This window comes from Echeneis naucrates, chromosome 15 (assembly GCF_900963305.1).
Source record: "Echeneis naucrates chromosome 15, fEcheNa1.1, whole genome shotgun sequence".
NCBI lineage: Eukaryota > Metazoa > Chordata > Actinopteri > Carangiformes > Echeneidae > Echeneis > Echeneis naucrates.
The window spans coordinates 2853307-2878939 of record NC_042525.1 but is presented as its reverse complement, the minus strand read 5'-3'; positions in this window follow the sequence as shown (position 1 = coordinate 2878939).

Here is a 25633-nt window from a genome sequence, read left to right as displayed (position 1 = left end):
ATTTTAAATGTACTCGGAAGAATGTCAAAACCTCTGCTGGGAGTTTTACTACTACAATTCTTTGGTCGTGAAACATCTGCTGTAATACTTTGCCATGAATACCTCACTGACAATATTTTTTCATCCGAAGTGTCTCCATGGCAACAGTGTAATCATCATCCCAGCCCTTAAGTCATGGGACTAGTCTGGTCCAAGTGTTGGTTTGGCTTTAAAAAGGCCCAGAGTGACTGTGCTGTCTGTGTCATTTGAGATGTGATCTAGTGTGTGTGTGTGTGTGTGTGTGTGTGTGCGTCTGTGTGCTGACCATTGTCCAGTGTATCTTTCCATCCTGCACCTGTACCAAGGTCTTCTCCCGACCTTGAAAAAATGACGTAATCTGCACATTACGCACAAAACCTTTTGCGCACATTCAAACACACGGAGAGACGACGGGTAAGAAAATCTCATAAATCTCATATGTGCGTCGGACATTTGAGGAGCTGAACACCCCCCCACCACCACCACCACCACCCCCACCCTCGCAGGCTGCAAGGGCGAGGTCAATCTTAGTCCTATAGGAGGTCACAGCTGCTACAACACACAGCAAACAAAATTAGCCCTGTTTGTTTTTGAAGGAAGCCTATATTACCCACAGTCAAATAAACTTCTTTCAAACCCCTCCGACCCCCCCGGACTCTCAATCAACCCACAGCTTGGTCAGCACATTTCTGCCCCATGCTGAGGCAATCTAAAGGCCTGGCCTGTGTCAGCTCTGCTCTGCCTAGGTTTTGCCTTACATAAGCTTAATGCCCCCCCACCCAACCTACCTACCTACCTCTCTGAGCCTCCCCCATCATTTTAATCAGTGTTTGCATGGCTAAACTCAGCTCTCAGAGACTGACAGGCGGGCCGGTTAAACAACAAACTAGTGGACTGAATGGTTGACGAGCAGGTTGGTGACTGTTTGCTGACTGGAAAAAAAAAAAAGCTTGTTTATCGACTAACTGGGTGACTTTATTTTGATTAACTGCCTGACTGAACGGCTAACAGGTTGCTGAGCTGGTTGGCTTGTGCTCAAACCGGTATTGTAACCAGCTGTGTGCCTGACTGTTTGACAGGCTGTGACCTCCTCCCAGAGAGGCTCCAGCCTCATTTAGTCTCATTAGTACCAAGTCTCTGGCTCCCAGACAGGGACAGCACCGCAGCTCCCTGGGGGAGGGAGGTGTGCATCTATGTGAGTGTGTGTGTGTGTGTGTGTGTGTGTGTGTGTGTGTGTGGAGTCCCGGAGCTGGGACACGGTGTGTCTTGTCTGTCATCGAAGCGCAGATGTCCAGCACATTACATCACACTGACCGCACCCTGATCTCCCTCACATCTCTTACACCCCCTCACCCCTCCCCTCTTTTTCTCCCCCATTCAGATCTTTCTCCACCTCTCCACGTCCAGCCGGCCACATCCCCTTCAGACACACATTCTCCACCGTAGATAATGAGTTCTGATTTATGGCTCCCACCGCTGCTTTCCCATCACCTCCCCTCGCCTGATGACTTCATCTCCCATCACACCTCACCTCATCTTCATTAGGCTGTGAGTCTACGTGGCCCATGATGCACTGGAATTTGTGTTGCCGGGTTCTGACCTGGGCAGGCCTTGGATGGAAGTCCTCGATCTTACTTAAGCCAGCAGGTTGACTAAGAGACGGGAAGTTTACGCTGTTGTGTGGAGTGTGATCACTGGAAAGTCTTGAGGGTCGTGAAGGTATTTCCTGAAACGAGCAACCACTCTGACTCCATCAATTAAAGATGCTGTTCACTGCGGTCTTACTGCCGTTGTAAAATAGGCGTGTATCCTTTTCTATTTCTCCTCTTGCAGCCAGGATGTCAGGCTTTTAGGCTCCAGCCCAACTCCATAACCCCAAATATGAGCTTACTCCCTCTTTCTCCTGTCATCTGTGACGTAGAGGTCCTATGAGACCGGGGGGAAAGAGGATCAGCTCTCAGAGGAGTTGGACCAGGAAGGGGAGAAGGAGGCCAAGAGCCGTGTTGATGGTCCCCCAGCTAAAAGGTCACGGAGTTACATCTTGCTCTGTTTGTTGTTATGTCGTGAGGTGATGTCATGATTAAAAGTGTTGCGCTGCTGAAATAAACGCTGGCAGAAAAGTGTTGGATTTCGCTCCGGGCCCTGAGGTTCCACATCTCGACAGAGAGAATGTATTTGTTAACCATTAACACAACTCCCCACTGCGCAGCAGCGCAACCCTCCGAAGTTTCTGACCTCGGACACGAACGGAGCCCATGGTGTGCTTGCGGGAAGCATCTCAGTCAGTAGAACAAATAAAGTAATCCGATCAGTGTAGGACTAAGCGGTGCGGCACAAAGAGCCAGTGAAACGTCTTCCTGTCGGACAGTGCTGTCTTGTTGAAGCTAACTGCAGCTCACGACCCCACAACAACAGTCTTTGTGCTGAAATCATTCCCAGAAGTTTGCCAGTGAGCTGAAATCTGCTCTGCGGCTCAGTTCTGCAACAAAGACCCCTGGAAGGCTTTTCCCATGACACACTGCTAAGTTTTGCAAAGAGTGGGGGGCGGGGGCAGCAACACTAATACAATCATGTAGCTACCACTTCAAACAATATGAAGCCATCAGCGAGAGACAAAACAGAAAACATGGAGAGAAATGTAAGTATGAAGGATGACAGAGGCCTTCTCCCTACTGATGGGTGATCAGTTAGCATAAAGGGAAGAGCTTACAGTGGATGACTGATCTTAAATCAGTGTGGAGTCCTTTTGAACCGTCGTATCAATCGCCCCAAACCTCTGAATGTGCTGCAACACGTAGAACAATCTGAAGCTGGTCCACTGTTGAGCCCCCTCACCCCCCCTCTGTCCTCCATGTTGACCCCGAGGACCACTCTCCTCTTTTCACTGTCGCCCTGATGACCAAGCGGACTCTCCCTCTTTCTCCCTTTCTCATCCTTGCATTCTAACTCTATACGGTCACATCCGGCCGATGAATCGACGGCTCTGTTCGGGCCATGAATGGACGGGGAGCGACAGAAACTGAATAGAGCGGCGGGGAGAAAAGAGCAGTTTATGTGCAGAGAGCTGCAGCGATGAAATAAATGGACGTAATGGACTTGTGCAGATGGAAGACAGAGGAGGTCACGGGGAGTTAGGGAGAAAGATGAAGACAATAACGTCGCTGCGTCCCCCAGGGGATTCGCAGTGAAGGTCGGAGGTCGCCATGCATGGGCAAGATTCATATCCGAAGCCCTGTTGGCCCTTAAACTCTGAAGGCTGGTACCAGCCTTTATTGCTCCAGACGTCCTCTCTCATAACCCCCTGCATTCTCTCCCCTCTTTCATTTCCTTTCCGAGTGTCCGTCTCTTTCGTGTCTTTATATACGTGCACGCTGATATATATCTTTCCATAACGAATGATTACACACTGCATGTAAAACCAGTAAGGGCTGCGTGCACGCGGATGGTCTCGGTCCTGTATATTTGTAGGTGAGGGCTGCGGCTCCGGCGGGTTTATAACGCTGCTGCAACCGGAGCCCGACAGGCGGAGGGCCCATGTCTACGCCGTGCCAGTCAGGCGGAACAGGGAAGTAAACTGGAAGGCCTGATGGAGTGGGGACAGCCTTTATAACTAACACACAGGGGGGCTTTTGAATTACAGCCTTGGTCTATGGTTGAAGGCCTGTGTTGGGTTAAGAGCCAGTTTTCAGTCCGCTCAGGGAAGGATTATAAAATGTGAAGATGACAACTTAAAGGCCTTTGGAAAAAAAAAAAAGACAACTTGTAAAGTTCATGAGCACAGAGACAAAATATAATGAACAAAGAGCAAATCATTGTGGAGTTAAGCATGATACAACCATCTATTATAGTGGAAATGTGGAAAAAAATGTTTAGAATTGATTAACTCAGGCATCAACTCTTGATTCCCATTTCTATAATACAGCTTGCGACCTTTCTTCTTTCAGAATTGGTTTCTTGGAGCTGAGGTGTTTCTGGATCCGTACCGCATTCCAGCAGACGGCGACGCCATGAAAGTGTAGCTCCGTGTGAAAGGGCCAGGCCGGAGTTAAAGGCCGCTGTGAACTCTGGAGCTCCGTGACCCAGACGTGGACCTCGAGGTCTTGGTTAGGTGTATCAGTGTTGGTGCTGTTTGGCTGTAACTGAGCCAGACGGACAGCTGTTGTCCGTCTGTCCGTCTGCTCGCTCTCTGTCATCGGCTGCATCGACCAAGTCTGCGTCGACCACCTGGCTGCACGTATATATAGCACAGATCACGGCAGGCCATGGCATGTGTGTGTGTGTTTGTGTGTGAGTGGAAAGAGAATAAAAATATCATAACTCTCAGGAAATTGTCTAAATACTGCAGTTTGAAACTTTATCATCCAAAATCATGAACATTGAGCTTGCAAATCTCTTACTATCAATCTATACGGGAAGAATAAATTTGTTTTCGCCACATAAAATCTGACTGTTGTGCAACAAAGTGACACAGAAATCTAAATAAACCTTTATGTGTTAACCTGTTGACACTGGCTGCGCGCACAGTGCGGCTGTGCATGTCGAAGCGTGTTGAAAGCAGCCTGCATACATAAGGTCATATACAGGGGTATTAACATGGCTATAATCGCCGGTCATGTGGCGCGAGCTCGATCTATATTTAAGTATGCTGTGGGTGCTTCGGGTGCCGCAAAGGTCGGCAGATATATGTGCTGCTCATCTGGTCCGGTGGCTAAATATTCCACTGCCTCTGCTGGGACCGAATTAATGAGGTCAAGTTGTGTGGGTAACGTTGGCTGGGGGAAAATGTTTTAAATATTTTCAAGTTGCCCCTTCAGAGTTCCTCTAAGGTGAAACCGCTCAGACGCGATGGCAAAAACAGTCTGTGTGACAGTGTTTCCTTCACTCCTGACTAATCCAACCGCCTCTTTTTTTCCATCATAAGACTTAACCCATGTATGCTCAGGCACCATCTATGAAATTTTTGCGCCACCGGTGCCACCCATTAACAGCAACGGGATGTTTCCTGAGAGCGACCAGCAATAACAATGAACTGATGGACCTTTGCATGACCTCGCCTCAAAATATAGAACCACGTGCAATAAAACAAAATGTTCATAAAATGCTGGAAATTTCAAAAGAAACGACAATATTATGACTGACATTTTTTTTTTATTTTGCAATTAACATTAAGGCCAAAATTTATAACCAGCCTAGTCCCCAAGAGTCTGATCCCCGGCCTGGGCTAACGCTCCAGGTTGTTTTCAGTTGCTGACAGATTGATCCTTCTGTCAGCTGGAAGTTTTGTTTTTTCCTTTTTTCAGCATAAAAAACTCGATCTAAGAAACTCAAGCCATCTCCTTGTTATTTCTGTTCATTCTCTGTTCTACATCTTGTGAATATAAAACATGAAGCTATATTACTGGTCTCTGTTATTTACTATGATATGTGTACGCACTTAAAGGAGTCAGCAGATCTGCAGTTGCATCTAATTCTTGCGTTGTCGTCTCTTACTATGAAGCCAGCATACTGAAAAAAATGCCGTTATCAAAGAAAAGTTAAGGCTAGATTTTCCTCCATTGTTCAAATATTTTACTTGTCTGCTGTATTTAGGTTTGCCAAGCGGAGGAAGTGCAGTTGTAGTACAACGCAAACAACATGATGAGAAGAGCAGAGTGTTGAACCATCTTAGCACAATAACATCAATAACTCCAGCACCGTTAAAATGCTTCGGGGTTGTGGGAGTATCTGTTTCCACACTCAAACCGCTCACTCTGGTCTAATCCCATGTTGCTGCTCCCCTCAGCAACAACTCCAGCTCTGTCCTCCTGGTTAGGCCACAGTGGTGACCCCACGGGGGGGGGGGTTGGGGTCAGGGGTCATGGGTCGGGGCAGCTCCTTGGGCCGGACAATAGCCTAAGCGCCACCTGGAGTAAATCAGCGGCCGGCTCAGGCAATTGCCCGTGACAGCCGCCATTACCGAGGCCAAATAAACACAGAGCAGGCAAGGGATTGTGGGTAAGGCCCATGCACACGTGTGCGCAAACATTTCAACGTTTGAGATGAACATCCAGAGGCCCACAACTCACTGCTGCCCCGTTATCACCCCCAACTTACCTCCTCTCCAACCTCCAACCTCCAACCCCCGGGTGTGTGATTAACTGTTGGAAGTGGAGAAGGTGAAGGGTCTAAGAGAGAGAACGAGTGGATCACCGGGGGTTAAACTGAGGTGTGTGTATGTGTGTGTGTGTGTGGGGGGGGGGGGGGGGGGGGGGGGTCACTGAAGGGAGAGCTTTGTTTTTGGACTCATATTTCATTCAAGAAGATTTGTTGTTTGTAGCTTCAAACCCGCTCCATGTGCTGATGGAGCTGGAAACACTTTTTCTGTCCTGGATGAATGAATGATTGAAAATGAACATGTGAAGAGTGAACGTCTTCAGTCCGCATGCATCAGCTCAGATTGTCTTATTTAAAGAGTTGTAAAACAATGTGTACTTTACGTTTCCTTAACTTCGTCCAGTGTTTTTGAAGTTTCCAGTACAACCACACAAAGTCATCACATTAAACAACAAAATGCTTTATAATGATCAGACTAATAACTTTAGCTGTAGATTCATTCAGTCTTTTTAAACCATTTACATTATTTTGTTATGTGACATGATTTCTTCTTGTGTTACTGTGTTGAGTTGATTTTTGGGGTCAAGGGGGTTTCGACAAAACCAACCAAGCTCCAGCATCGCTCCCTGTTGAGTGACAATGTTGCTTTTACAGCCACACGTGATATGAATTATGAAAAAGATAAAAGTCAGTGAGTCTTATGGAGCGGAGTTAAATGTGAGTTACGGTCTGGTGTCCCCATGTTTTCAGCAGTTGTTGTTATTTACTGATTCCTTTGTCCAAGTTAAAGCAGGAAAACTGTGATTTACTGTTTTTTAATTTGAGACTTCAGTGCAATAAAACTGAAGTAGAATCTCTGAGGGGTGTGTAGCGTCTGTGTTTGAGTGGTGGTGGCCGAGGTGGGGGGGGCAGCATAGCTCTGTTTTGGATACCAAAGGCCCAGCGATAACCGCAGCGGTCTCTCTGGCTCCAGCCGAACTCCACTATCGCTGGTCAGCGGCGGCGGCCGCCGGGCTGCAGCTATGTGCTGTGCTGCGTATGAAGATTCGGTTAACTGCATGGCAGGGCTCGGTCTATAAACTGGGGAGGGTCAGAGGAGGGTGAAGCCGTTTGATTATTAAGACGCAGACACTGGTGGGAAAGAATCGGAGGATGTTTTAGGGTTGGGTGGTCTTTGGTGGTGATAAACAGACCTCTTTGGAAATGTGTTCAATTTCCTTTTTTAAACTTTTTATTTTCGGCGTTTTGCCTTTTTGGAATAGTGGCAGTGTTGATGAGGAAATGAGGGGAGTAAGGGAGATTTCAGAAAAGTTCCTTTGTTTGTTTTGAAGTCGGTTGATGAGCTGAGTGTTTCCCCTCTTAGTTCGCTTTGCTTCCACACACATATGAGTCAAAATCAATACAAACCACGAGAACGTTGTTGGTCTTCTGGCCCAGATGTGCCTGTCATGCCATATGCAGGCCAGACTTAAGCTGTGGGACCAGAGTTTATTCTGGACCAGGTACAGGTTAGAAGTATTTTACTATCTGGACAGAAGAAAACACAGGAAGACGATCCTGACAGCGCCGGCACCCGAAACCTCTTTTCTTCGTTGGTCTAGTTTGGATCTACAGAAATATTATCCAACTCCAGAATGCTGAAACTGCTTCAGCGCTGCGCTGCGCTGCGCAGCGCTGCTTCAGACTGGACTGAGATCATCCTCTCTATAAGGTTTACAAGTCAAAATGAATTAAAAAACAAAACCAAAATGTATGTTTAGAACTTCCTGCCCACCAGGAACGGTCACACACGGAGGCTGTATTCAAGATTTGAGTTCACAGCGGTGAGGTTTTCAGATTAATATGGATACTCAGAGTAACTATCTCTTTCAGATTGATGTAGTGCAGCTAAAACTATGATGTTTTTCTCCTGAATTAGTGGAAGTATAAAGTTGCACCGAATGGAAAGTACAGTACAGTAGTGGCTGGTGCCAATACTACAAATCTGCTCTGGAAAACGAATAGAAACCAAAAATCATTTCTGTTCCTTCTGTTTGTTTTTCTGAACGTGCATTTGTATGAGAATCAGCTGGATCTTTTGCATCCATATGACGGCGTTTGTCTGTGTGTCTGTTTTCCTTTCTGACTGCGCGTCTCCGTCAGCACCACAGTTTTATTTGTCTCACGCAGCAGAGTGGGCGGCTGGTAGTGGAGGGATGTTAGTGTGCGGAGAGTCCACGGGGGCCGGTCGGCCTCCCTCCTTCTCTTTTTCCCAGCTCTCAGCCACCCTGTCATTAGGGTGACAGTCAGGTCCTGTTTAGCCCCAATTGGCCATGCTAATAACAGTTTTAATAACCCGGACACATGTAATATTTCACTTCTGTTTGGACCACGATGTCACCCTGAGAGCCCGGCAATGGAAAAACAGCTTCACCGCCGCAAGGATGGAATGACTGGGTGAACTCTGTCCAGGCACATGTGTGTCTGTTTGTGCGTGCGTGTCCATGTTTTTGTATATGACAGACTGACCATAGCATAAATTCTACTGTGCATTTTTGTTTGTCTTAGTGTGTCCTTTATGTGTATGTGTGTGTGTGTGTGTTCCTTCGCACAGATGAGTGTCTGTCTCAAACTCGATTTGTGCGCTTGTTTGTGTGCACACCTGTTTCTGTGTGTGTGTTTGTGCAATAGATTAACTCACTGACTGCATGTTAATCTTTTACCATGTGTAATGTGTTGTATAAGGCTTTTCCTGTTTCGACAGAGAAGTCAGGGGAGCTGTTGTGCTGATGTAAATACAAACATGCACCTACGGGCTGCATCTGAGGAAGGCCTGACTTTTCATTTACCTGCAGCTGGCAGCTTTACGCCAAGGAGGGATTTTTATGATGCCTTCTGCAAAGAAGTGAGTGAAGGCACTGAAAGTACTGCGCATCACTTCACTTACATGTTAATGCACACGTGTTAGAAGCAGAGACATTTCCTTGCTCAGTCCATCTAAAGGTCAGACTCTCCACAACGTGCCTTTAATTGTGTTTTCAACAACCACCCTTCCCAAACATAATGTAGAAAGCAAAAGTTTATATGCTGTTGAAAAAATCAGAATCACCCAATATCAGCATTTTATCTGGTGATCAGCAACAAAGAATGCAATAAAAGATGAAAGTGCACAGTCCTGGCACAGTTTAGTCACTTAGCCAAAGCGAGGCTCTTCACTCTTGCACTCGTGTGTAGGTCTGCTGTAAATTTTTTATTATGGCAATAAATCCCACCAGGATGTTTGACTGCATGGTGACAAGAAGGGAAGACTGACGGAAACAAAAATGTGAATTATAATATTATATTATATATTATATTCATAATATAATATCATTAGTAAGGACAGAGTGACCCAGAACTCTGTTTACACGTTGAAGTCACATTATGGTCGACTGGAAAGATCTGGTCCCATCACCTCACAACTATTTTGTCAGATTTGTTGTGTGAAGTCCATAGTTTCCAATCAGTCCTTCTCGATTTGAATGGAAAATGCTGAGATGGAAACTCGACTACAGACGCACACACACTCCTCTAGCAGCTTCAGCTCCTTCTACCCAAGGCTTTGCCAGAGAGGCAAAGAGTGAGGCCGTCTGTGAGCGCAGAGTGAAACCTAATTCCCTGGCAGCGCTCACCTTCGGCCAACGCTGTGAAAGATAAAGGCTCGGGGGGGAGAGAGCGGGCCTGGGAATCAAGCTAGCATTGGCTTTTATTGGGCAGCCCACATCACAGAGGGGACCTTGAGCAGGTCTTAGCCCACTGGGGAGGGCTGGAGACAGAGGCCCATGGAGAGAGTCGGCCCGGCGGCGGCAGGGGGAGCATCAGGGATGAACCAGGGAGCTCTTTCATTCCCTGCCAGCCTGCAGATTGCTTCCAACTGGACCCAGAGACAAAGCAAAACTCCAACAGAAAAGAGAGAGAGACAAACAGTCACCCAGAGGAACCTAACAACAACTCACACGGCATCAACAAGCCCAACATATGGTCTTAAAGCAGCACACTTACAGGTTTTAAAATGTACTTTCTTTTCATCATTTCAGGCAGCTATCGGCTTTCATTCATTCCCGTCCAGGACATCTGTTAGCACACTCTTGAAACCTATTTGAGTTGTGTAATCCATCACAATGAGCATCAGGGCCGCACTGGTTTTTGTCAAAGTTGACGAATGTTGTAGAGATCAATCTGTTCTTGATCTGCATTCCTATGAAGTGATAGTGGGATGAAGACAAAAACTTACTTAGATGACAGTTTACATAAACCATGAGGGTTTCAAAACTCGGCTAATTGATTTTCATGCCGAGCAGAAACCAAAGACTTCCAAGGTACTTAAATGCATTTAGTGCTCTGTAAAGGTGGGGGCCTCGTCAGTGACTAATAAAAGAAGAATCAACATCGAAGCCAGGAGATTCTGACTTATGCCCCAGAAAAAGCCTGGATTGTGGATTCTGACCCAGTCGGGGTCCTGCACCTGTTCCACTGCAGGAATCTGGCTTATATGTCTCAAGTATATTGAACGCAGTCGGCACTGTGGTGCAGTTAGCACCAGCTCATCATAACAGGAAGGGTCTGGGTTCAAATCTCTGTGTCCAGTGACCTGGGATTGACTCCAGACCTCTGCGAACCGTACAGATCACGGAAGGAGAGATGCATTCGTAAATGCTTTGCCTATTTTTTTTTTTTTTTTTTTCAGTCCATACTGATATATTTATATTGTGATGATGGCTAATGAGTTCATAGATCATCAGGCACTTTACTCTTGTGGTGTTAAGTAACTATATAATCAAACACTTCATTAAACAAAAGGTTTAATGAAAGGAAGTGCTGTGGCTGTGGCTCGTGAATCAGCCGCCTTTTGAAGAGAACATGAGCAATTTATGGAGGCTTGCATAACAAGAAGCCAACACTGTGTTAAAAAGCAGCCTGGACGCCTCTTTAAAGATTTGGTGGGTAAGCAGTGGAAGAGCCGGAGCTGAATCAATTAGCCCTACTGTGTGATTTATGGTTGAGGTGGGTGAGCCTCCCTTTCACTCTGTGGAAACGCGCTCGGACACACACACACACCTGTCACCGACACTCTGGAGGCTGAGCGCACCAGATTAACTCTGCCATTGCACTCGGGCATTCATCAGCGTCTGCCACACATCTGCACGCCCGCACGCACAAGAAGGCACGTTTGCTTTCAGCGTGAAGACTCCTGGAATAGGTGGCCCTTTGAAGCTGCAGGATATGTTACGCAACAACAACACCAGTGGCCAAGCATTCACCTTCAGCACGTCCGCTGATACAGCTGGTGTTCTCGGCTCTATTACTCCACAGCAGATGAAAAGGGGGGGGGGGCGGTGTTGGTTAGATTTTATATCCACCCTCTGGTATGTGGAGTGTTTTCCACTCTCCATGTGCTGTAGATTAGTCTCTTTGTTCTCGGCGCTGCTGCCATAACACTGGCTCATTAATCACACTCTTACAGTAGTTCGCTCCTCCGTCGTCCTTCCCTCCGTGGCTGCCAGCTATTCCCAGGGTGTGAACTCTCTCTGCTGCTCAAACCGCAGCGTTATCCAGCCAGCAGACAGGAGGGAAAAGTGGGTCAACACAAACCACATTGGAACCACCTGAAAGCAGCAGGAATGCAGGACCACCTCCTTCCACCCGACTGTGCGGGTGTCTGTTTGGACTCACACTACTGTATGTCAGCCTCAGCGAGAACAAATAGGAGTTTTCATTTTTCAAACAAAAGCCAGGATGAGATTTATTTGTCAGCGTTCCATTAGGACAATATTTTACTTGACTGCACTTTCTTCCAATGTGAACGTTTACTGATTCACATTTAATAAATAATCTGAGTGAACAAATAATCTTTTCTTACTTTGGCTGAAAAAGAAATGACCGGGCGTCGTGCAAGAGTCTGTTTCAGACAAATGTTTTTGAGGTTTTCTTTTTCAAATCGCTGCTTTCAGACTGAGAAGCACCGTTTGTTGCATATTCCTGAGACGTGATCATTTGTGTAGCCAACACTACCTGTTCCACTTCGCTGATGGCCACGTTTCATTCACAAAAATATGTTGCACAAGAGCAAGTAGAAGACTTTGACAGCGCACAGCTTCATGCCTGCCATCATTATGTGCTGATGTTGGCCCTCATGCATATGGATTAGTTAGGATTCCTGTCAAAACACTCCCAGCACAATATTTTCACAGAAATAAGAACCAATTCTTGAGTTCATTACTTTTTGCCTTAGACTTTTGGTGGATGATGGAATGGGGTGCGCTTTGGAAGCCAGAAAGACAACACGCAATAATCATGAACCAGAAACACTGGAAATAAACATTTATTGGTCTGTACATCCATCGTGTCACCGTTATCTGTACGTCTGTTCATGACGTGCCGTCCTTACAACCGCAGCAGCACTGTGACACAAATAAAGAGCGGCTGCTTTCGGATACAGGAAGTCAGTGAAAGTCTCTTAGTCAGCTGCAACAACTACTTGCTAGTCAAATAATTATTTGTTAGACAAAAAGCATGTGTTTTTGACGACAACATTTACAAACATATCTGTGCCACTTTTCAACAGGAAGGCCAAACATGTCCAGTAACAGTTGAAAGCGTCCGTATCAAAGTAAATCTCGTCCCCTCACAGCTCATAAGAACCCATTTTCATGTTGCTTCATTCTCCACTTCATGCTGTTGGAGTGTTTATGTCACTGTCCAACAATCCGAGTAAAATCCATCATAACTTTCAGGACCAGAAACCAGAGCAGCATGTCACACAGGATAGAGTTTCTCTGTGCTGGGGGGGCTGGAGTCCGAGGCCTCGCTCCCTGCCTTTGTTTCCAGCTCACAGTTGTGCTCACACTGAAATGGACACACACACACACACACACACACACACACACCGACGCACACTCTATAAGCCCCCTTCCCAAAATATCTCTCACACGCTACACTCTTTCCTTTCGTTCCACCTCCACCCCCCTGCCTTTTTGTCCGCCCCCTCCTCCACACACACCCTCTTTACCCAGCCACTGGTGAATTAGCATTTTTCCACAGCTTTACTTTTGTCTTAGTTAACCCTCCCCGCTGCCACCACCCCAACCCTCTCTATCTGCTGGTATGTGGCTGGTCATTAATCTGCAACGCAGCCTGAAATGACCCCCCCCCCCCCCCCAAAAAAAAAAAAAAAAAAAAAAAAAAAAAAAACAGTCCTCGGGGGCTTGGAAAAGGGGGTCTCTTCACTTCTTATTAGGAGCCAATTGCCCCCCTTCCATCCCATGCACCCATATTCACCCCCCCTCCTTCCCATTACTAGCTCACTGTGTTGCACTAATCGCACGCACTCATTAGCATGGCGCCCCCGTTTGGGTCCTGCCATGTTAATGGGTCAGGCAGGGGGACGGACGCCTCTTTTTGTCAGAGCTGGCTTTCAGAGATGCAAAATATGATACCCATTCAGCCTCTTCACTTACCCCTCAGTAACTTCAGCGCCCCCCAAACAGCCCTCCCTCCCTCCACCATCTCTGCTTTAAGGAAGTTTGCCCCTGATCCAGTGACCCGTGCCAAGTCTGAGTGAGCGCTGTGCCAGTCTGCAGCCTCCCCTCTCCCCACCGCAGCAGCCCCTCCTCAGCCGGACGCGTTGATGAGACTCGAAGCCGTCGGAGCCTGGGCACACTGCACAAGTCACAAGGCTCTCAGCTGAGTCAGTCTGGGCTCTCAGTCTGCCACCCAGACTGCGGTGAACTCGGCCTAACACCTTACAAAGCTCTGCAGCTTTACTTCGCTGTGGTTTTCAAAGGTTTAACTTAACTCATGATGATCAGCAAAGGATGAGGCATGGGAAAAACCTGCCAAGGGTGGCAACACATGCGGATACACACACACACACACACACACACGCACAAACACACCCGTACACACTCGAAATACACTCAGATGTGCCTGGATTGCAAAGCCAGTCAACAGTAATCAAATATGAGGCAACCAAAATATTATTTCACAATTAAATTCGACAACCAAACGCCAACGACGCCCTGGATTAAACTGTAAATCCCCCTAATATTATGGAAAGTGCTGTGTGACAGTTCGAGGCCTGAAACTCACAGTTAACGCGCTGGTAATTCACATTGTCAGATAGTAACAGACAGAAAACACACACTGGCCCGCAACTGTGCAGACACTCTGACTCTGACTTAATAACAATAAAGTATTCCTGTTGCAAGCCATGTTTTTTTCATCCGATTTGTGATTCCTGTGAAGACGTTCCACTTTAATGCTGAGCAAACAATTTCTGAAGAATATAATAATATAATAAATCATTTTGTACAACATCGGCTGCAGACGAGGATTCAGATGTATTACATTAGGGATAATTCTATTTTACTGCGTCTCGGGTTTTTATTTTTTGTAAATTCGGCCTAATTCTTTTCAGCTATAATTACATTACAGTCACTAAGATCTAAGCAGCATCAGTACAAGAAGGTCAAAACAATAAAAATCTGCTGAACAGCCTTAAACCTTCATTTCATCTAATGACCATCGAATTGAAGACCATGGGAAAATGTCTCTACTTCACACTTGATTTATTCGCTCAGTAAACATTTTCCTAATGGGTTTATGAGCCTTTAGTAGTCAGTCTCCAGTCTGAAGTCTTCTTCAATACAACATGATGTTCATTTATTAAATGATGGCCCCATTTAGAGGAAAATAGACCACCAGTGTGATTGACAGGATCGGGTACACATCCTCCTTTTCGGCTCCACTTTCTCCTCCAAATATGGTTCCATGGCATCACGATGAAGGATCAGCTGGATCAGACGCAAGCCAAAGTTCTCCTTGAGTGTCTTTTATCATCTGAACTGCTTCTTCATTTGCTTATTCCTGATCTCAGTTATTTACTTGGTTGTTAGAAAAGTGGAATTATCCTGCTCCCTTTGTGAGCAACGCAACAAGCTGTAAATACAAAACTGACATATTGACACATCAATCAGACAAAGAATCAACATGTCATGTCTCTGGCCACACGATGAACGAGCCTGGTGACATCAGACATTATCTGCTAAATTAACTGTTGAATCTGCAGTATAAGAAGGATTCACAGCTGTCAGATGTGTGAAAAGGAGAAAGGAACACAAACGTAATCTCAAGATGAGACTGCGATTATCTTCTTTTGGAGCCACATTGAGGTTTTCATACTTTGTAAAGGTGCCTTTGTTAATGGCAGGCAGTATTCAGAATCAGAACAACTCTCTGGTTATAAATGCCACTCAACAAATTCACAGTAATTGGGGATGTTTGTGTTGCTCGAGAGTTTATTTGAAGTTCCTATCTTGATCTGATCATGTGATATTCTCATATTTTCAAGCAGCATTCATAAAACATCAGCTCCAAAGCCTCTAATGCTCTAAATATCTTATTTTCCATGTGTGTCTGTCTCTATTCTGTCACTACAATAAACTCAGACCAACTTTTCATCAGAAAAATGCAGGATTGATTCAATTTACGGTGCAGATTTCCGAGAAAACGGCAAGTGTCTGGTAAATCCCCCCGCCAATGTGCTGTAAAGGCTTCTCTGTGCTACACGAGGCTAAATATATTTTAAAATGGTCTCTTCATCAGTATGATACTATCGTTATTTATATCCACACTGGACACGCAAATGTATTTATTTTTGATTTCACTATGTTAATGAACTTGTCATCCAGATAACCCCCCCCCCACCCAATTGGATTGACCTTCTTCATCATGCATGCTTTTTCTTACGGTGTCAGAGAGACTTATTGCCCCCCCCTTAACCCTAACCCCCCCCCTCTCCACACACACACACACACACACACACAAACCCACCCAGCTCTTGAAAACCACTCACCCTCCCACCCTTCAGCCCAGATCTGACATGGCTGACCTTGATGCCTGCTGCATTATGGGAAACAGTGAAAAGAGAGAGCGAGACAGAGAGAGAGAGAGAGAGAGAGAGAGAGGGGTGGGGTGGTTGTGTTGATACGTGTGTGCGTGTGTGTGTGTGTGTGTGTGTATATTGGGGGGGGGGGGTCACATCCCCAATCAGTGATGTAAAACAGATCCATTGTCAGAGTGGCAGGAAAAAAAAAAACCCTGATTAATGCAACGGGGGTGTTCGAGAGATGAAAGGGGAGAAAAAGGTTGAAGGGGGGTGGTGGGGGGGGGCAGAGAGGAGAATTAGGGCATGAGAAGGTTCTCGACGCATTGGAGAGTCTGCTCAATGTCCAGCGGAGGAGGTCTGGGGGAGAGATATTTCACAGCTGACAAGTCTGTGTGTGTGTGGAAATATGTTATGTAACCTCCTCTTGGGGGGAAAAAGGAAGGCGAGGGTCAGACCAAGGGAGGAGAGGAGGAGGAGAAGAAGAAGAGGAGAGGAGGAATGTCACGAGCGAGGAGGAGAAAAAGAGTAAAGAGAAACTTTCCTCTCGCTCTGTTTTCTCTGTATGAGTGTGTGTGACCTCTCTCTGTTTCTCTGCCCTCCCTCGTTCATACATCAACACAATTTCCTTCTCCCCTGTTCGCGCCGTGCCTCTTACATAAACAGCCCAACACATACTGCTCCTATAAATACTAAGATAAACACATTTATACTTCCTCTACTGCTTTCTTATTGCCCCGGACCGGCTATTTTAAAATGTCAATGCTAACTTTGTGCAGAGTTTCGGCCATGACCTAAATTATACGCAACTTCAAGCCTTGATTAAAGAAAAAAAAAAAATTAGCTGTAGAGAGGCTGTAAACATGTTTATTTCTGCTGAGCACCGTCTTACTCACGAAACAAATTCGGCTCTCAAACTCATTCAACTGCATCTTTGGGCCTGTTTTGATTGTAACACAGTTTAAGGTCAGTGTGGTCACATATGAGCTAAGTAAAGTGGAACGTGAGTGTGAGATTTGTCATCATCAGCAGCAACGACTGACATCTGAGAGCCCGTTTCTGTGGCGTAACTTATTTTAATTTGGCGCTCAGTCTGTGCACAGTGAAATAAACACTTGTTGAAATCCAACGAACAGCAGGTCCTTCAACACGTCACTTCAGAAAGAACGTTTATTTCTGATCTCTAGATATAACATGACAGCGTTTGAAAAGCAAACCCAGCGGGGGCCTCATCAGTTGTCAGCACATAGTCATCATTTTCTATCAATCCCATATATTTGAATGTGATGTGTGAACACTTGGACCTCATCCTGCATAGACTCATTTCATTCAGGCCTCCGCCGTTCCCTCTCACAGCGTTTCAGTCTCTCACTGAGCCCTTGCGTGTCCTGTTAAATCTTTTATGATGTGAACGTGCTAAAGTTGCTATGAATAAATGAAGTCCTGCAGCTCGGTGGGGGGAGGGGCAGAGATTGTTGTCCAAATCAAAATGTTTTGTGTTTAGTTAGTGCTCTTGGGCGGCGTCACATTATTGAGGCATGCGTAATGTTATATGTCATCCCCGAGTCGATCGAACAGCATGATGTGATCAAGAAACCAGATGATGTCATTCTGGTTTAATTATATAACCCTATATTCTTCGCCTTGTGTTTAACTCGCCGTCTGTTTTTTCTTGTGACACATTTTGGCTTTCACTTCTGTTGCTGTGTGTGTACTGTTAAATTTGGCTCTATAATTACTCCTTGTGTGATATAAAATGTGTTGTATGGGGAAGTTAGAACGCTTATGAGGCCATCTTCCATCTTCCCTTTTCCCTCATGTCCAGCAGTGCTCAAGTGTAAATTCTGGAGGTTGAGGTGGGGGGGGTCTGGTCGGTTGGTGGAGGTGGGTGGGGGGGGGGGGCTGTAATGGCTCTCTGCTCAGTGCAACTTGGCTTCATCAAAAGAGCCAGTGGAGACGAGAGAAGGGTTGGAGGGATAAAGGGGAGGAGGAGCTGGTTCCCTAAGCCCCATCAGTGTGTTTATGCTGTAACAGGGGGGAGGAGGGGAGCCTTGTGTGTGTGTGTGTGTGTGTGTGTGTGTGTGTTTTCTGAGTCAGAGCCGTGCTCCACGGCCCATAATTAATGGTCCCTGATGGAGGTGGGGCCGGACAATAGGAGCCTTTCAGCAGGGCCATGGGGCCCCAGTCCTGGACCCGTCCTGGCCCGTCCTGCAGGCACATTGTTGCCCCGCTGTAACTTCTGCCAGCTGGGCTAGAAGGGAAACTTCAACATAACGGGGGCCAGAAGCACTACGGCCCAGGATCCACTGTCTGTGTGTGTGTGTGTGTGTGTGTGTGTGGAAGTGCTTCTGACCAAATTGGATTACAGAGCTAAAAACGCATAAATCCAAAAGAGCTGAGATGCAGCAAGAGATCAAAGAGTGAGCAAGAAGATGCAGGACACATAAACACAAACATCATCGTCACATCAGTGTTTCTGGATGACACTGAACTGAATGCTCTTACTATTCACCTTCAGACATTCACAGTGGAAACGCTTGAAAGCACAGAAAAAATATTGCAGTTGAATAAAGAATGTGTTTCTGGTGATTCACAACTTTTATGAGGTGAGATGTGCTTTTTTCGTTTTTCCTAAGCTTAGATGAACACTAGGGGTCGGTGTTCCTACGAGTAGAGACGAGCAGCGGCGCCACCACCATCCATCAACCCCTGTGAGTCAGGCCCGGTCCCTGCTCAGCAGTCGGGGCCTCACAGAGAGCCATCTACCCCTCGCTTGTCTGTAACGATGGACTGTTATAGAATCCCATCTTGTGGTTGTGTTAGTCTAATTGTAATCACTGTGTCCTCAGTTACACTGAAATCTATCGCCAAACCAACAAAGTACCACCAAATTTATCTTATCTTTAACCTTTCAGTCTGTCGTAATTGTGGTTCGTTGTATGGCTGCATGCATGAATGTGGTTTTGTGAGTCTTGTACATTCAAGTGTACATTCAATACTGCACAAGCATGTCTCTGCGTGCCTTGTGTAGTAATAATTATCCACTGTGGCCCACCTATATTTAGACTGACCAATTTATGACGTCCGTAGCAGTCTAATCTCACCCGCACCCATCAAATGCCAAGGATGCAGCAACACCATGAAGTTTTTTATCTGCTTGTATATATCGTTGTGTTATGACGTTATGCTATACATACAGCTCATGTCATGCTGCGTTGTATTATGTTGTACTGTGTGTTGCTGCATGTTGTATGGCATGCCGTGCTACGTGGTGCCACACTGTGCGGTGCTGTGTTGGATAAACTTTGCTTTATGTGAAGACCTGCTGCATGTCATGTTGAAGTATCTTACATTGGCATGATGCTACGTTATAATACAGGATATCAGTTCATGTCGTCTTTCAGCAGGAGGATTCCCGCTCTTCTACTGGCCATAAATTTTGAATGCAGCGGATGTGAGTTACCTTAGGATGACAGTGGTTGGGGGGGGGCTGGAGCCCCTTAATCTGCCTTGTGGAAGCCTTAATCCCATTACAGTGTGAGGGAGTGGGAGCCCCAGGACGCTGTAGCTGGCTGCACACAGCCCAGCGACAAAGCTCATTCCTGGCCTTTGAAGCGGGAGTTGACCTAAAGGGTCCCCTCGTCTGGTTTCCTGTAGGCGTGACAGAAGTGAGAAACTGGCTGTTATCTCAGCGTAAGGACGGTTTCCACAGGGATCAGGGCGGAACGGTCGCATTTAAACGTCGTGAATTTCTAGAAAATGAACGGCGGCTCACTGCGCGCATGCATCGTGTTAAACTACTTAGTCTTCTTTGTGTCTTAACTTCCTGCTCTTCTTGAGACAGCTGAACTCTGGGAGACAAAAACACCTCCATAATTTCCAAAGAATGATGAGTTAATTCAAGAATGCCTCAAAGCAAATGATATTGAAGTGGTCCTAGTTCCACGACGCCACCCCTCAGTGGAACTAAGCAAAAAAAAACATGAACACAGAGTAGCTACAAAGTTGTAGCCACATCAAATGCAACCTATAGAAAACAGTGTTTTTCCATTAGGTGTGTGTTCAATCTGACCAAAATACTTGACTGTTTTTATAGGAAATAATAGTCACATCCTGGATTCAGCCCCGAGTATTGTTTGTTTCTGTTTCCACTTTTATTCACTCTGCAGCCACACTGGCATTTCAGCTTCCTGTCCCATGGTGTTGCTGGATGTGGGAGCTGCTTTCTCTGCATTCTGTCACTTTAGTGTTTGATTTTCACGCCCTTGATTTTTATTTTTTTTTTCTAAACAGCAAAAAAAAATCCTCACACAGGTAATGTCATTTTGAAAAAAAAAAAAAAAAAAAAAAAAGCTATACGGGAGCACACCAGCCAGTGTGTTTGATCGTGAGAATCTACATGTCTCCCTTCATCTATGAAAGCCCACAAATCTGTTGACGTGAACTGCAGCAGGGCTGGCAGGAGAAGGGGAAGGCAGCCTCTTCTTGTGGGTGACAGGCCTCAACCAGTCTGAGCGTAGATGAGTCGTGGTTCAGCAGCAGGTATCAGCCTGTGAAGGAGTGTGTGGGAGCAGACTCACTTGTACTGTTTGCACCAGATTTAGTTTGTGTGTGCATTCACTCGTATATGTTTATGCATCACTTTCATTACGTGCAGCCCAGACGGGCATTCAGGGGTCAAACCGGAGTGACATAACTTTGATTAAATCTCCAGTTCCTACCAAGGCTGCACCCATATGGATGGCATGGCGCTACGCCCTACGTCTGCCATGGATATATGCGGCTGGATGTATTTGAATCTGCGGTCTGCGAGCTGAGGCTGAGCCAAGCCAACAGACTGAGTGTTAACTTTAGCATAGTGCACTGCTCATATATACAGCCGTAAATACACAGGCGAGGGCTCCTCTTTTGTTCTAACCAAAGCCAAGCAGAGCTGAGGCATGAGAGGAGGAAACGTGTAAATATAGATATGTATGTTTCATGACAGGCATGCCGAAATTGCAGTGAGGCTATCTCTGCATCAGAAGAGGTCAAGGTTTTGTTTACATAAGCGTTTAAAGGGGTTTTTTGTGGCCTCTGCTTCCACCTATGTCGTCTTACATAATCAGCCTATCTAGGTCAGAGTTTCTAAACCAGAGCGAGCCAAAAATGGGATTTTTGGGATACCCTGACAGGGAAGGGAAGAGGGAAGACGTTTCCCTCAACAGTTTCTGCTTCACCTGCTCGTTGTGTCTTTTTCACTGTCTGTCTGAGCAGCAGTCGACTGGTATACTCATCTGGATTCTTAAATAATGCCATTATCTGGGTCACTTACTTGTGGCCAACTAAAGATTTCATGCCTGAAGAGAAAGCAGCTGATTTTTTTATTTTTTTTGCTGTGGGTTGCTGACCTTGAAAGCTTCGCTTATGCTTGCAGCATTTGGGGACTGTTTGAATGTGTCAGTCCGATCATGTGTGTTGGCATTTTTGAGCCGGCACCTGAGCCGATTCTGCATGTCGCCCCGAGAGATACTGGCTAAATCTTAACGTCGCGTCCCGTGCGCGTGTTGAAGTGTCGCTCCACGTGCCCCCTCTCAGACTCGTGCACGCTCACATGGAGCATGTGCTCGGCTCTAATTGTCCGTCCTGTCTGCTCACATTAGCAGCCTGTTAGTTCCGTCAGCCTGATGTTTGTCCTGGACCCCCACAAGACCAAGCCCAGCCACAAGATGGAGGGGTGAGGAGGAGGTGTGTGTGTGTGTGTGTGTGTGTATGGGCTCTTGCCATGGTGCCCGGGCCTTAATGGGATCAGAGGGGGGCGGCGGCGTGAGGGGGACAAGGTCAAGCCAATGTGCTGCCAACTTTGGTTAACTACAAGTGGACCCGAGTCCAGCAGGACAGGTGCTCTCTCACGCCATTGCTCCCACCCTCCTGTTACCCCACTTTCTCTTTCCGCCCACCCCCTCCATCTCCAGCTCGTTTTCCTCTCATCTTATTGTCCTTTTTCCCCTTCCTTCTGCTCCCCACAGCCACCCCACCCCTTGGCAAATAATGCTCCTGCCTCTATGACGGACCAGCAGCACAGACTGGGTCAACTGGGACAAACTCTCTCAGCGTTCACCTCTTTCATTTCATGTCAAGCTGAAAACACAAACCGTAACGCGCTGTGACTTTCGCTGGTTTGAGGTCCAAGATGACAAAGTCCACCTCTGATCAGATCTGTGATATTTGACATTGAGACTTTCGTTCTGACTCAAAGCTGAAACTTTTGGGTCAAAACAAAGTGTATGGTGTCGTCTTCTTATTTTCAGGGAGGAAACCTAACGTCACCTCTGCTTATCTGTCTAACACCCCGAACAATCATGCATTGTATTGCCTCCTCTCGTCTCAACTGGCATATAGCTCCCTATTCTTCAAGCCAAGAAGCTGCCACAGGAATGAAATTAGTTTCAAATACTCCACAGTGTTCCTGTATCAGCTCTGTATTGACCTTTAAGGCGTTGTACAATTTGTTCTGCATATGCGTATATGTATCTTGTAGCTCTGGTTCAGCCACACGGGTGAACTTTACTTTTAGGGTTTGGTGAGATTACACTGATGGACTAGGGGGCCTCATGTGATTTCACCATAGCAACCTCAAAACGCCACCTCTTTCCACACACATTTGCAGACATTGGTGCAGCAGTTACTTAAGACCAGCCCCGTGACCTTTAATCCACACAGAAATCTAATCTGATCTGCAGATTGAATTTCTGCAAAAAAAAAAAAAAAAAAAAATGGAGAGGAGAGCGCAGCAGGGTGTGTTCAAGTTTTTAAACTGCTCGTGCACATATGAATGAGGAAGAGTGCATGGGAGCAGAAGGCCGTCAATCATCGGGAAGCTGAATAGACTTTAGTTTTCTTTTCAACACTGACTTGTAGTATAGACTTTCCCATGTAAGGCAGCAGAGTGATGCGGGGCAGTTGTGTAAGAAGATTCCTGACACGCATCTCTCTCTCTCTTTTCATGTGTGTTTGGTTCCTGGAGTCTGTTAATTTGCTTGTCTGTGCATGCATACAACATTTGTCTGAGTGTGAATGCCTGCAGATACTTGCAGCACCTGGGTGTGTTGGCGTACACCGTCGCAAAACGCCATCACCCCATTGCACGTCTTAGTCTACACTCTGGCAGGAAAGATTCACAACGGCTCAACAAAAGCACATCGAGCGCCGAAGCATTTTACTGCTGCATCAACATGAGAAGGAGCAACAAAAGAGAAAGAGACTGTGTTTGTATGCTGGAGAGGAAGCCACTGTGGTCAGATAAACAGCTTTTATTTGCAAGAGTGAGCATGCTGCAGGGCTGGCTGGGAAACCACAGTGTGCGTAAGAGAGTGCACAGGTACACAAGCTGAGTACGCTGATGTGAGGTTACGATTAGTGCAATGGCTGGCACTGTACAGAGAGACACAAAAAACATGAAAGCATGATCATGCTGCAGCAGCGGGAGATAAAACAATGCACTTCTACTCCAAATTTGTTTTTCTGCTTCTATTTTGTACACGCATGCAACCGTACGTGCCACACTGGTTGTGTGCGTCACTGCTTCGTGTTTGTGTGTAAGATTTAGTCATAAGTGGTGCATTTAAAAAACCAGGTGTGAACAGGTGAGCAAGGAGTTGACCACATCAGATAACTGAAACTGGGGCCATTTCATATCTGCAGAAAATTGGTTTTGCATCTCATGCAGCTCAGTTTAATGGATGTAGCATGATTGTTGAATACATTTGGTGTTCCGCAGAAAATGTTCAGGACTAGGGCAGAATCGCTGTGCATGGAAATATGGAGTTTACTTTAACTGGTGCATGTTCGAGGCCACAGCCTCCCAGTGTGTGTGAATCCGATCCACGTCACAGCTTTGTGTTTTAGAGCATCTCATGTCTCAGCTGTACAAGCCCATGAATGAGTCATCCCCACCATGGCTCAGTCAGGGTACAGACTGTCCTCATTCACAACAGTGTCTTATTTAACCGTCCAATCGGGGGCCGCGTTACGGCAGTGGCTCACAGGGAGTGTCCAATGGCAGGTGGTGACAGATCGCCGTTGTGTTTTCTCAAAGGGCAAAGGCCGGGCTGATGGGTGTTTGAGGTGGGGAAGCATGGATGTGTCTGGACTGTTTGTCTGCACTGAGCAGGGAGACAACATGCACACACACGCACACACAGACATACAGTCATGTTGCGTGTGTATGATGTGTACATTCTCCCATACGCACAGAGACACACCAAACAGGGTGACGTAAAGAAATGGATTCAGACACATGCACAGGCACAGATAGGAACATAAACACACACACACACACACATCACAGAGCCTAACAAGCACTTGTTTCACTGTCTTTGTTCCATACTCGCCAATTCAAATACAGGAAGTCTGCCTGTATCTTTAATATTTTGGCAACAGTGCGGCCTTTTGCGGGGTGTAGCATCAGCACAATCTCTGATCACGTGTGTGTGCGTTTGTGTGGGAGCTTGTGTTTGGGTGTTCACTCTGTTCTTTTCCATATCTTCTTCTTCATGTGCAGCAGGGCGATGCCACAGCAGCAGCAGGGTGTCTTTGAATGCTTCGTCAAGAGCACGCACCCTCCCTTCCACCACATCACTGAGAGCCCAGCATATGTGTGTGTGTGTGTGTGTGAGTGTTGTGGTTTCAACCATGCCGCATCATAGAGGTTTCCAGTCAGCCTGCTCAGCAGCCAGCCTCACTAAACCAGAGGAACTCCGTGTTCTGGTGTTATCATAAGCCATCTTCATTTCTTTCTATTTCCCTTCCTTGTTTTCTCACTTTCCTTTTTAGAAAAAACAACATTTTAATATTTCCAAAAGAAGAAACAAAGTCATGGAACACGTGATTAGAGTGTTGTTATTGGAATTTACCACATATTTTGGAAACTCTTAACACTCCTATGTGGGTAGTTTCTGTTGTTTTTTAAAGTGGAGCCGTTTGATTTGTGAAGCTCTTATACAATTTCCTACAAGATTTTCTATTTCTAATGCAACATGGGATTATATTGTTTTACTGTTGAGATGGACAGCTTTTGTTTCTGTTTCTTTCTTTTCTTTATCCATCCCTGTTTCTTTTTCCTCTACCTTGCGTGCGCACAGACAGAAGTTTCTGCACTGAGGTCTGTAGAGTTGATGCGAAGACGAATGCCACAGGTGGTTTGTACGAGATGCGGCGGGATGCTGACTGCCTGCAGAGCACATGATTTACAGAACACAGGTCGGTTCAGGTTGAGACCCAGATTTTTTTTTTTTTTTTTCTTTCGTTCAGCGCAGTGAACCGAGGTGATGAAATGTGAGAAAACCACTATTTTGAATATCTCCTACACGGTGCACACATCCTTGACACAGTCCCTCACTTACAGTAATTCATTATTTGGAGCAGCCTCAGTCATTAATGGGAAATCATTAGCTTTTCATATTAGTTTGTGTCTTGACAAGCACATACACGATGAGCACAACCAATTGTTTCCATCCAGAGGAACTCCGCTGAACGCTTTCACAGTAAACACACCTCAGCCTCTGTTGGAAAAACACTTCACAAACAAAACAACTCTGAAGCAAGTTTTGTAGTGCTGTTTTCCATCACAGCCACACAAAC